Below are 13,485 nucleotides of genomic sequence, written 5' to 3'. Positions count from 1 at the left end.
GAGGTTCAGGGAGGTTGAGTGATTGCCCAAAATCAAACAGCAGGTGAGGGACAGAGCTGGGATCAGAACTCAGGTCTTAAAATGCCACGTTTCAACCTTCAAACCACCACCTCTCTAGCTGGCCTTTGGTCCCAAGACAAGAGTCAAAAAGCGCACTGCTCTTGGAGTCAATCATCAATGACTTTGACATATTACTTGCTCGCAGATGAACTACTTAGGATACCTTGGGGACTTTTAGTTTGTCTACTTGAGAAAAGAACATAAAGACGCCTTCACCCGACTTCAGTGGGTGCTGAGAAAACGAAATCATGTCTGCCGTGTGTGCTGAACTCCTAGGAAAAGGCACTGCAGATGCCGGGGGTTCTGGGTGGGAACACGTTGTCCCCTGGTGCAGACGTGCCTCTGCGGGCTCCTTTGGAGAGGGGCAGCCCTTGTTCTAGGGTTTCTTTCCAGCTGACTCATCCTGTGACCTTGAGAAAGTTCCCAGTCTCTCTGCACCTTTGTTTCACACTCGCTCTAAAACAAGGCTAATAATACCTTCTACCTTGTTCATAAAAGAGAGGACATTCACAAACCAGCCCTCACAGTACATTTCTACAGAACTGGGGCCCGAGTTCTAGCACCTGCCCAAGTCAGAGGAGAGTTTTGGCTAAAGCACCGTCCAGCTCCCTTTAGGCAAAGAGACTGGAAAAAGCGACTGTGGGAAAAAAAAAGAACACGTTTTAGCTAAAATGTGTTTCTCTAAGGAAACTGAGTGTTTCTTAGATCCTCACCTTTGTGAAAATTTTCACCTTGTGCCTTTGTTAAAATGCTTTGCTTCTCCTGAAATGTCCTCCCCCAGCTCTTGTGAAATTGTTCCTGTCATTCAAGGCCCTGAAGAAATGCCTCATTTCCATGAAGCTTGCCTTTATTCTTTTTTTTTTTTTAATTTTTATTTATTTATTTATTATTTATGGCTGTGTTGGGTCTTCGTTTCTGTGCGAGGGCTTTCTCTAGTTGTGGCAAGCGGGGGCCACTCTTCATCGCGGTGCGCGGGCCTCTCACTATCGTGGCCTCTCTTGTTGCGTAGCACAGGCTCCAGACGCGCAGGCTCAGTAGTTGTGGCTCACGGGCCTAGTTGCTCCGCGGCATGTGGGATCTTCCCAGACCAGGGCTCGAACCCGTGTCCCCTGCATTGGCAGGCGGATTCTCAACCACTGTGCCACCAGGGAAGCCCTTGCCTTTATTCTTTCAGCTAAATACCTTTTCTCTCTCCTCTGGACTCTCTGAACACTGTCTATCCTCCCTTCATCTCATATTCTGCCAAGAATTATAGAGATTTTTAAAATGCAAATCTCATTCTCCTAGTAGATGATAAGTATACTGAAGGTAAGACTAATACCTTATTTCTGTAATTCTGTAAGCTAGTGACACAGTTTCCTACACATAGTAGTTGCCTAATAATCAATTGCTGAACGAATAAATGAATGGATAGAATATGTGTAGAGGAAAGATATTAAATAGTAGTGAAGATCTGGTGAAGACTGATACCACCAAGTGTACCGAAGAATTTTTGCTGATCAGTGTCTACCTGTTAAATTCCTGCCCATTGATGGATCCACTGATGCATCAATCCCTTGAACAAATGCTATCTGAGCATCTCCTTGTGTAGGATGCTGTGCAAGGTCCTTCAGGGAAGAACACTGAAGATCCTGAGTAAGTGAAGTGAGCCCATGCTGCTCTCATCCTGGTCATCTGGCTCAGGTTTTTGTGCGGAGTTAAGAATTTGTGTTTGTGCCAAGGCACCTGGCTTCTGGTCTTGGTTCTGATCCTTGCTAGCTTGTCACTTTGAGCAAATGGCCTCATAAATCTCAGTTTCATATTGTGTTTAAAGTTAACCTGATAAAGAGGAGATAATACCGTAGTGCTTGTTTATCTGACTCCCAGAAGTATGGAGGCGAAGGGCAATGACAAAGTGAAAACATTTTACCTTCTCTGAGAGCATATGAAAGCCAAATATAGGTATCTGTATATACACATACATACATACGCACACATATATTTTTTACTTAGGGGATGCAATGCATCATATATATCCAACAAATTATAAACCGTGCCTTAGGTACCTTAGAAAAGCTCAATAGTTTCAATTTATGATACACACTTAGGATACAATACATCACAATTATTTGTTATAGATTTTTGCAGCAAAAGCTAAAAAACATCGAAAAAACAAAATTCTAAGTTTCATTATAAAACACCTACTATTCATTTGGTTCTATGACGTGACATTTCTTGTCATTGTCATTGTACATACACATTATTGCATAGTTGTAATCAATGTGTTGATTCTAGTTGGGGTTCTGGTTTTATTTTTAGGATTGTTTCGAACAGACCATTCCCTATTTACAATTTTAATGTCAGTATTATTCATCTAATTATCTATCTGTCTAATCTCAGAGTTTATTTAACTATTTCCTAATTGTTGGGCATTTGAGTAATTTTCAATTCTTCATTATTACACACGGTCTATTTTTAATCGCATACAGACTCCTACCCGTCACCTAACACATTCTTGGCTGGGCTCCCTCTACTGTCAGTTGATATATACCCAAGAAATGCCAACTCATTTTATTATTAGCCTGAGCAAAACAGAATTAGGAAGGAACTACAAATGTTTTATTTTGAAAATCAGATTGTGCATTTCCAAGATGGTTTGCGAATGATTTCCTTTGGGAGAAAGGAGTTCTGGATCCTGGCACCACAGCTTTAATCTCCCAGGGAAGAAGAGTGATGACCAGGGATTTTATACGTTTATCAAATATTTATTGACCTCCAAGACACCAATTCCAGGCTGGGGAAGAAAAGTATAATCCTTACCCTCAGTGAGCTTACTTGTTAGTAAATGATCTAGACCAGTGGGACTTCCCTGGCGGTCCCATGATTAGGACTCGGTGCTGCCAATGCAGGGGGCACTGGTTCGATCCCTGGTGGGGCAACCAAGATCCCACATGCCACGCGGCCAAAAAAACAAAAAACAAAAAAAGAGGATCGAGTGCTCGCTTCAGCAGCACATATACTAAAATTGGAACGATACAGAGAAGATTAGCATGGCCCCTGCACAAGGATGACATGCAAATTCGTGAAGCATTCCGTATTTTTAAGATGTGGCACATATATACAATGGAATATTACTCAGCCATAAAAAAGAAATGAAATTGAATTATTTGTAGTGAGGTGGATGGACCTAGAGTCTGTCATACAGAGTGAAGTAAATCAGAAAGAGAAAAACAAATACCGTATGCTAACATATATATATGGAATCTAAAAAAAAAAAAGACGATCGAGACCAGCAATGGCAATGCTCATGGCAAAGGCAATGACAATGCAGTGTGACAAGTGTTGCCAGAGCAGTCAATTCAAGTCACACACACAAGGGAGTAACACTAGTCTTGTTGGGGGTCCTAGAAGGAAGGGTCACAGAAACTGAGGCCCGAGGACCCGTGGGCATTGGCCTGGAGAGTAGTCCAAGCGTGGGAAACAGTGTTTACAGAAGCCCAAAGGAGAGAGAGGATATATATTTTTTAGGGACGGCTAAGTCGAGCATACAGTTTGAACTGTATACAGTATACAGTTTGAGTTGGGGTGTCAATGGAGATGAAGGGGAAAAGGTAGGCTGCAACCAGGTTAGGAAGGGCTTTATAAACCGCGTTAAACAACTTGGCTTTACAGTATCTGGGGGTGGTGCAGCTACTTTAGAAAACAGGAAAACGGTTTGGCAGTTTCTTAAGAAGTTAAACATAAACTTACCGTATGACCCAGCAGTTCCACTCATGTCTAGCCAAGAGAAACAAAAGCATACATCCATACAAAGACCTGCATGTGAATGTTCATAGCAGCATTATTCATAATAGCCCAAAGTGGAAGCTACCCAAATGCCTATCAGCTGATGAACAGGTAAACAAAACGTGGTCTATCCATAGGATGGAATATTATTCAGCCATAAAAGAGGAAAGAAGTTCTGATACCTGCTACAACATGGATGAACCTTGAAAACATTATGCTGAGTGAAAGAAGGCAGTCATAAAGGACCACATCTTGTATGATTTCATTTATGTAAAATGTCAGAATAATAGACAAATTCAACGAGGCAGAAAGTGGATTATTAATTGCCAGGGGTTGAGGAAAAATGGGAACTGACTGCTAATGGGTCTGGAGGTTCTTTTTGCGTGATGAAAATGTTCTAAAATGGATCCTGGTGATGGCTGTACAACTCCGCTAGTGTAGTAAAACCATGGAACTGTGTGCTTTACATGGGTATGATATGGGAATTATATCTCAATGAAGCTGTTAAAAAATATCTGGGGGAGGGGCAATAGGGAGGTCATTTGGTTTTAAGAAGAAAAGTGTTACGATTAGATTTACTTTTTTGGGGGGGGGACCACACCATGCAGCTTTGAGGATCTTAGTTCCCTGACCAGGGGTTGAACCCAGGCCCCGGCAGTGAAAGCACCAACCACTGGACTGCCAGGGAACTCCCTAGATTTACTCTAGAACTTTTGCTTTGGAATAGATGCAGTGGATGGTTAGGACAGGGCAAGGTGAAAAGTGTGAGTCTGGTTAGCGGGCGGTTGCAGTAGTGGGAGAGACATAGGGTAGACAGAATGGAATGGACAGGTCTGAGACTTTAAGGAACAAAACTGACATGACTTGGGGAGTGTCAGAAGTGGGGGATGGGAAGTTAGGGATCTCACCCCAGTTACTGCCTTGGCCCCTTGGGAGGCTGGAAAGGCTATTCATGCAGATAGGAAACCAGGAGGTAGTTTGGGGGGAAAGGATGAGTTCAGTTCTGGACAAGATGAATTGGGGCATCCAAATGGCATTGGTTATGATCTGGAGCCCAGAGGAGAGAGCTGGTCCAGAGGTGGTGCACAAAGCATCTTCTTATTCTCTTACCACCTTATGAGGGAGCTTAAGCCCCTGGACAAGAAAAGAGCTATGAATACTGTAGCAGGTAATATATGCAAGGTTGGCTCTCAGTCCCTTTCCATCAAACTCTAACATGAAACATAGCGATGCTTTTGACTCAGGGCACAAGTTCAGCTTCTCCTGTTGGTTTATTGTAGCCAGTATTTGAATAGCTTCAAGGAACATATTTTTTTTAATTTATTTTTATTTTTTAAAACTTTTTATTTTATATTGGAGTATAGTTGATTAACAATGTTGTGTTAGTTTCAGGTGTACAGCAAAGTGATCCAGTTATACATGTATCATTCTTTTTCAAATTCTTTTCCCATTAGGTTGTTACATAATATTGAGCAGAGTTCCCTGTGCTATACAGTAGAGGACCATATTTTTTTTTTAAGCTCAAATTAGGTTCTGCCATGCCTTGAATAAGTGTGCAATTAAAAGAAACATTTGAATCCAAGACTCACTTAGAATGTAGGCTCTTTAGCCATGACGTGTATCTCTCTTGGTAGCACATCCCAGGAGGTAGTCTGGGCTGGTGAACCGGCTGGTCCTCACTGCTTCCTTGTAGTGTATTCTTAGCAAGTTCCCTGATTCTCAGATTTCTCGTCTGAAAAATGAGAATAACTATATTTCCCATGCAGTAGGATTATAAATAAAAACTTTGTAAAGTGTCTGGCCTGGCACAGGGTAAGATCTCAATAAATAGAAGTTTACTATTATTACTATGATTTTCTTACTTAAGTTTTGAAAAAGGTGTTTGATACAGTGCTATAGAGGAAATGTTCTGAGTCTCTGTCTTTTGTACTCTCTTCTAGTTCCTAGACCTGTTCTAGCTACCAAAATCAATCTTGCCTCTTGGTGACTGTTATTTTAAACTGAGTATATTTTAAGTTTGTTCCCTTCATAAATGGCATGATTTTATAAACTGACAGCTCTTTGATCTAATTTGCTGGCAGATTATGCAAGAAATTAATATTTTATTGAAATGCAAAAGCTAGTCAGTTTTTGTGCCCCCCTTCTCCCCCCGCCCTTCCCCTGGGCATTTGGGGAGTGAGGAGTGATAGTGGGCATGGAGGTAGGTAAGGGAGAGAAACAGGTTTTTAAAAAAATTAATTAATTAATTAATTTTTAGCTGCGTTGGATCTTTGTTGCTGTGCGTGGGCTTTCTCTCATTGCAGCAAGCGGGGAATACTCTTCGTTGCGGTGCACGGACGTCTCATTGCGGTGGCTTCTCTTGTTGCGGGGCACGGGCTCTAGGCACGTGGGCTTCAGTAGTTGCAGTGCATGGACTCAGTAGTTGTGGCTCGTGGGCTCTAGAGCGCAGGCTCAGTAGTTGTGGCGCACCGGGCTTAGTTGCTCTGTGGCATGTGGGATCTTCCCGGACCAGGGATAGAACCCGTGTCCCCTGCATTGGCAGGCGGATTCTTAACCCCTGCGCCACCAAGGAAGTCCCGAGAAACAGTTTTTGTCTCTGACTCAGACCCAGGTCGGGGGGACCTTTAGATGTTTGTGTACTGGTTGATTTTGGCCCCCATGCTCTCCTCCACCTGCTTCTACACTGTCAGCACCTTCGTTTCTTTAGAGTGAATCTTGACCTCCTGTATCCGTTTCTTATCTGGGATGTCCACCACTATTTGGGATTTCCTAATGGCCCAAGAGGACAAACTGAGACCCTTGTGGATAACCGTAAGGGCAGAGGGGAGCAGCTAGGTCTGCTCCAGCTGGGGCAGGGAGGCAGGCAGGTGGGGGAGGGTTCCGGGGGGACCTGGCTGGCTTGGCAGCTTCCCATTTGTCCTTTCTCCAAAAGATGCTCCTGGGAGCCAACCAGAAAGCTTTCTGTGTTCATTTTGTAGCCTGAGAGCAAACATGCCACCTTGGCAAGGGAGCATCAGACCTATAATAATAATACAGTTCTCTGACATTAAAGTGCAAAAACATTTTCCATGACAGCTTAAAATTAATCACCACCACTTGCTGCTATAGATCCCTCTCCTTTAGGCAGTGCCAGCTTTGGGACAACGGTTAAGGCAGCCACATGGCTTCCAGGGAAAGAGCAAGAAGTCTGCAGAGGCAATTGGCAAAGCTGCTTTTCTCCATTTTCCCTTTTGTCCTGGGGAGGATGTGCTGTCTTGCTAACAGGGAGGAAGATGGGGCTGGTAATTGATCATGGAGAACAAGCCACAATTGACTCTTACGGGTGGGAATATAAATGCATCTGGAGCTCTCAGTGACATTGATAAACCACTGGAGATGCCTGCTGTGCAGCTGAATGTTCCAGAAATTGTTCCCATGGTCTTTGAACTCACATCAAGGGAAAAGAAAGGAGCTTCCACATATCACTTTCTTTATCCGGCTGATGGAAATTAATGATCAGACAAATTTTACCCAGACAACCTCACAGAATCGTTCAGCAAATATTTATTTGTTTACTTTATTATTTAAAAATTTCCGGAATTTCCTGGCAGTCCAGTGGTTAGGACTCAGCGCTTTCACTGCTGGGGCCCGGGTTCAATCCCTGGTCAGGAACTAAGATCTGTCAAGCTGTGCAGTGTGGCCAAAAAAAAAAAAAAATCTAAACTTAGTTCCTGCTCATGGTAAAAGTTCAAGTTGTATTGGAGGATAAACGGTGAGCATGGCAATTCTTCCTCTTCCTCCTGATTCTTTGGTCCCACTCTGCAGAGGTTACCACTATAAACAGTTTCCTGTATATCCTTCAAGAAGTTGTTCTTGCATATACAGGCCTACGTGTGTATGTATATGTGTGTGTGTATATCACTGTTTTCATTTAACAATGTATATTAGACACCTTTTCACACCAGTATCTAGAGGTCTACTTCACAGTTTTTAATGTTACATAGTGTTTCTTGGTGTGCATGTATTTATTTATTTAACTGGACCTCTAATTTTGGATGTTTGAGGTATCTTTTGTTTGTTTTTTTGGTTTGCTACTACGAACAATACCACAAACCACATTTTCTTGGACTTCTCTGTTTGTACTTGTGCAAGCCTATTTGTAAGATAAATTCCTAAAAGTGAAATATTCAGGTCAAAGATATGTGTAATTTAATTTGTAAAAGATTGTGAAATTGTTCTTCAGATAGACAATAAACATATACTGAAAGCTTTCTCCATGCCAAGCACTGTGCTGGGTGCTAGGGACAAAAGGTCTCAGTCCTTTCCCTTGAGAACCTCATGGGAGAGACAGACAATAAATTGTTATGATGTTACGTGGCAAGCACTATAATAAGGGTTTTACAACGCTTATTATTACCTTACTGTGTTAGCTACTAGTTTTAATCCCTCACTGTGACTTTTTACGACTTTTTACGTGTTTTTTCATTCCAAAGTAGTTTTTTGGACTGTGATACGTTTCCCAGGTTAAAAAAGCTGAAAACACAAAAGTCGAGGTGGGCCTGGCAGTGACAGCATGATGAAGTCCAATCAATATTTGAGAAGCTTCCAGGTCCAAACACTCCTGTGCCTGTCATGTCATTTAAGCTTTGCAAAGTTACGCTTATTCCGATTTTGCTGATAAGGAAACTGAGGTCAGAAGTACGTTAAGGAATTTGCCCCCAAGTCGTACCATTAAAGAATGGTGTAGTTTGGTTTTGAATGTGAGTCTCTTTGATGGCAAACTCAGGGCCCTTTCTCCTGAGCAGTTTGTCGAAGGCACAGTGGGTCACACTGTCCCCAGGGATTCTAAAACGCAGCCTCCACAATGACCATGAGATTACTGAACAGAGGCACAGTGCCAGGGATGGAGAAAAACAAGTAGGAGGAGGACCCACGACTTGGTCTTGGAAAACTCACTGCTTCATGGGGAAGAGAGGTCTCCATCTAAATGTATATGATGCATAGGACAGTCACCCAAATTCACGTTATTCCAGACAAATGCTGTAGCCTTGAGGAGAGGAGGATTTCTGGAGTTAAGAAGATTGGTTGGTTTGAGGGCAATAGAGGGAGGGGTAATTGGAAAAAGGTGGTCAAAAGGTGCAAACTTCCAGTTATAAGATAAAGAAGTACTAGGGATGTAACGTACAACATGATGAATATCATTAACACTGCTCTCTGTTATATACAAAAGTTGTTAAGAGAGTAGACCCTCAGAGTTCTCATCACAACAGAAAAATATATTTTTTCTTTTATTTTGTGTCTGTATGAGTTGATAGATTTTCATTAATCTTATTGTGGTCATCACTTCATGATGTATGTAAGTCAAATCATTATGCCGTACTCTTTAAACTTATACAGTGCTATGTGCCGAGTATATCTCAGTAAAACTGGAAGGAAAAAAAGAAGATTGGTTGCTTTGAAGGATGAAAAGGTAGTTCGGGAGGGGAGGGGGAGCCTGGAGCTGATGGGACACGGTGGGCAAGGCATGGGGAGGGCCAGCGTGGTTAGGTGGCTGGATCTTTTCTTTTTTTTTTTTTAATTTTATTTATTTTTATTTTTGGCTGTGTTGGGTCTTCATTGCTGTGCGCGGGCTTTCTCTAGTTGAGGTGAGCAGGGTCTACTCTTCGTTGCAGTGCGCGGGCTTCTCATTGCGGTGGCTTCTCTTGTTGTGGAGCACGGGCTCTAGGTGCACAGGCTTCAGTAGTTGTGGCACGTGGAGTCAGTAGTTGTGGCTCGTGGGCTCTAGAGTGCAGGCTCAGTAGTTGTGGCGCACGGGCTTAGTTGCTCCACGGCATGTGGGATCTTCCCGGACCAGGGCTCGAACCCGTGTCCCCTGCATTGGCAGGTGGATTCTTAACCACTGCATTACCAGGGAAGCCCAGGTGGCTGGATATTCACGTGCATGGGGGTTTACGTGGGACATAAGGCTCGGAGGTTAAGTTGGGGCATATTATGGAGATTTTAAGTATACTTTCTTCGTTAAGTATAAAAGTTTTTTTTGCACAGAAAAATGACATGAACTAATCCATATTGTAGAATAATGAACATCAACAGTATGCAGGAAAAATTAGACTGAGGAACCCTGGGAGCAAAGGAAATCAATTAGGGGACCACTGTGAAAGTCTGCATGCAAGGAACTGATGGCTTGGACTGAGGTGATGGCCTTGGAAACTGGATGGACAGGGACAGGTTTGAGAGATGTTGTTGGACTTGACATGATTGGATCTAACAGATTTGCTAAAGGATGGAGGGGGAAAATTAGAGCTGTCTAGACCAGGGTGAGTGGTTAGGCCCTCAATGGAAACAGGGGGGCACACACAAGGAAGAGCATTTGATGGGTGAAGATCAGGAGTTCAGCTTTGGTATGTGGAGTTCGAAACCAGGTGAGACATGCATGTGAGATGCCTATAAACCAGCTGGAAAGTACAGTCAGGAGATTGGGAGAAATATCCGAGCCACAAATGTAGATTTAGGAGTTGTGGTTAAAGCTGAGGGAGGTTGTTTGGAAGAAGAGGACCAAGAAGGCCTACATTTAAGGAATTACTAGGGAAAGGAAATATGGAGGTAGGTGAGGATGCAGGCAGTATGGAAACCAAAGGAAGAGTTTTAAGAAGGGATGGTCAATAGTTTGTGTATTGCAGAAAATTTGAGAAGATATGAGTTGAGTGTCATTAATTAATATGTTGAGTGTTGTGATTAGGAAACCTTTGAGATAATGGGTCTATAAACAATAGTTCAAAGCATTTCTAAGAGGAGGCAACTGGGTCATAATCCAGCACGTTAAGTACAACTGAGGGGAGAGTGGGGGGGGGGGGCACTGGTCTTCAGAGTCCAGTGGTTGGGCTGTGATCATCCTGGATAGACAGACCTTTTTGTAAGAAAGTGGATCTACCACAATTCTAGGGTTAATGGTGAGAACAGGGAAGAAAGAACTGTCAAGAGTAAGGCAGATGGGACTTCCCTGGTGGCGCAGTGGTTAAGAATCCACCTGTCAATGCAGGGGACACAGGTTCCATCCTTGGTCCAGGAAGATCCCACATGCCTCGGAGTGACTAAGCCCTTGAGCCACAACTACTGAACCTGCACTCTAGAGCCCGCGAGCCACAACTACCGAGCCTGCGTGCCACAACTACTGAAGCCCATGTGCCTAGAGCCCTTGCTCTGCAACAAGAGAAGCCACTGCAATTAGAAGCCCTGAGCACTGCAACGAAGAGTAGCCCCTGCTCGCCACAACTAGAGAAAGCCCGCATGCAGCAATGAATACGCAAAGCAGCCGAAAAGTAAATTAATAAATTAATTTAAAAAAAAAAGAGTAAGGCAGACAGCAGAGATAAAGCAGGAGCTTTGCAGAAAGTGGACCAGGGACGTAGGAAAGATGAGGTTGGTGGGGAAATGGACTATGGGTCCACTTGGCAGCAAAAGAGTCTCTAAGGTCATGAAAACACAAAAGAGCACCTAGACCTGGGGATAGAGTAGGAGCTGATGGTACAGAACCACAGAGGAGGATTGCCAGTCAAACTAAAGGAGCTTAAGCTTCAGGGCCTCTTACTTGCACTGCTCCCTTCCAAGACAGGGTGGTGCGCCCTCCCAATGCATTCATGTGGTCGTATGCTTTAGTAAAATTTTCAAAATTGAGACATCTTCACCATAGTTGATTATGACTGCTGTCCATTCCTTTGGTCTTGCCCTCTGTCAATGTTCCCTCACGTTGTTGATGTTGGAATGGCCATGGGTATTTTTGGGATCCAGTTAAAGGGAAATTGATGTTCAGATTTAATGGGATTAAATCTGGGTTGAGTGGGATATATTTCTCTGGCTCACAACCACTTTCATGTCTACTTAAGTTACTGCTGGCCATCCAGGTGTGGTGACGTGCAGGTCTGGGGCCAGAGGGCTTATGATATAAGTGCGTCCCACCACACCCAGGCCCAAAGCATAAGGAGGGTGGAGGAGAAACAAGCCTTGAAGGGCAGAGTCAAATTTAAGTCTGGAAAATTATTCCAAATTCTATTGCTTATATGAAAGAAATTTCATAAAGGACTTTTATTTTTATTTTTTTACTTTTTTCATAAAGGACTTTTAAAATTTAATAAGAGCTCTAGAAATCAGAATTATCAATAATAAAAACATTCAAAGAACCATGCTAAGAAAAAAGAGGAATTTATCTTTCTATTTTCTCTGTAAACTATATTACAAGATCATTGTCAGGCAAAGATGTGATCAAAGATAATGCAGTAAAAAATGTAGGAAAAATGTGTTATAGAGGGCTAGTAGGCAGCAAATTGATAAAAATATTGTATTACCTCTTTTGGATTTTTTGGTTCACTTTCCTAGGTGTATCAGTTTTAAAAAACTGCTATTTGCTGTGATTTATTTTATTGGGATTAAATATTTATTTTCATATCTTATTTTATTTCTATACTTTTTCTCTATCACATGTATTAAAATGTGAGGTTCTGAATCCCCTAAATTGTATAAGCTTGAGACTCCATAAAACCTGGATCTACCCCTCTTAGATCCTTACATCTTTTTGGTCCCAGGAATATTATTGGTGTGAAAGAACCTTTGTGTGTCTAAACAAAGAAGAAAATCTGGATATTCAAATGTGTGGGCTGTATTCTACTGTAACCTCTTTACTTGATACCACAGAGAGATGCAGATCTATGATTCATCCTGCATAGTAATAAGCTTGACTGAGAATGAATTCCAAACTCTTTAATAGGCAATTTTTTTTGGAGCAAAGGTGCACTTTGCATAAGTGCACAATAAATATTTGCTGATTTGAGGAAAGATGGTATGTAAATACATAGGCCCTACTGAAAAAGAGGAAATTTTTTCATCGAATGGATGTTAGTAGCTGGTGGATTGAGTCATCATGGTTCCAAGAGAACTTCTCCTTCCTCCTCCTTACCCAGCCCCTTCTCCTCGAATAACTGGTATCCTCTAGGGTAAAAGGTGGACACAGACAATGGGGCAGAAGAGACTACAACATGCATTCATTCGTCAAACTTCCATGGAATATCTACTAAAGCTATTATGACCTGGGTCAGCAACTTGGGTGTGCAAATGTGATCACATCTTTTCTACTTTTCTGATTAATCATTCAAGATCCCACATGCCCAACTTAGCAGGAAATACAGCTTCTCCCTCTTGAGGCACCTCTGATTTGTCTAAGAGCCTCAGACACCCATTCAGCCCCAAATGCTAGGCTAGCCCTTGTTCTGCCAGGCAGAGAACAGTAGTTGAATCAGCATATGACTGATGTTGCTTCTTCCACAATCTCCCTATTGCTCTAAAAATTGGCCCCATTCACAACTATGGATGCTCGCCCATTATGTTGATGACGTGTTGCTTGTTGAGACCCCCTCATGAGTGGTAGCGGTGCTTCAACTTTGGACTCTAAGTTTAGCGCTCTCTTAACTCACACTTACATGGTCAGGCATTATAACCCTGATGCCAAGGAGGTTGGTTCTGGAAGCATTTCAGAGCATCGCCACCCTTCTAGGAACCAGCTCTCCCCAGGGACATAGGTCCAGGCCACTAGCTGAGATTCCTCTCCCTATGGCAGTGTACCTCTGGGGATTTTCCTGCCAGCATCCACTTCATCAGAGAGTTTCTAATAATGTTGAACTTCAGGACTTC

General features: G+C 42.7%; 1 non-coding gene across 1 annotated transcript; it reads left to right on the top strand.

The window, feature by feature from the left end:
• The first annotated feature begins 3,034 nt into the window (after positions 1-3,034).
• On the top strand, positions 3,035-3,141 carry LOC137771080 (U6 spliceosomal RNA). Its single transcript, XR_011075296.1, has one exon. It is a non-coding gene; the product is annotated as a U6 spliceosomal RNA (small nuclear RNA).
• Positions 3,142-13,485: the final 10,344 nt, after the last annotated feature.

The sequence above is a fragment of the Eschrichtius robustus genome, chromosome 10 (genome assembly GCF_028021215.1).
Source record: "Eschrichtius robustus isolate mEscRob2 chromosome 10, mEscRob2.pri, whole genome shotgun sequence".
Lineage (NCBI taxonomy): Eukaryota > Metazoa > Chordata > Mammalia > Artiodactyla > Eschrichtiidae > Eschrichtius > Eschrichtius robustus.
The sequence above is the reverse complement of the archived record's forward strand: the minus strand, read 5'-3'. Positions and strand labels throughout refer to the sequence as shown.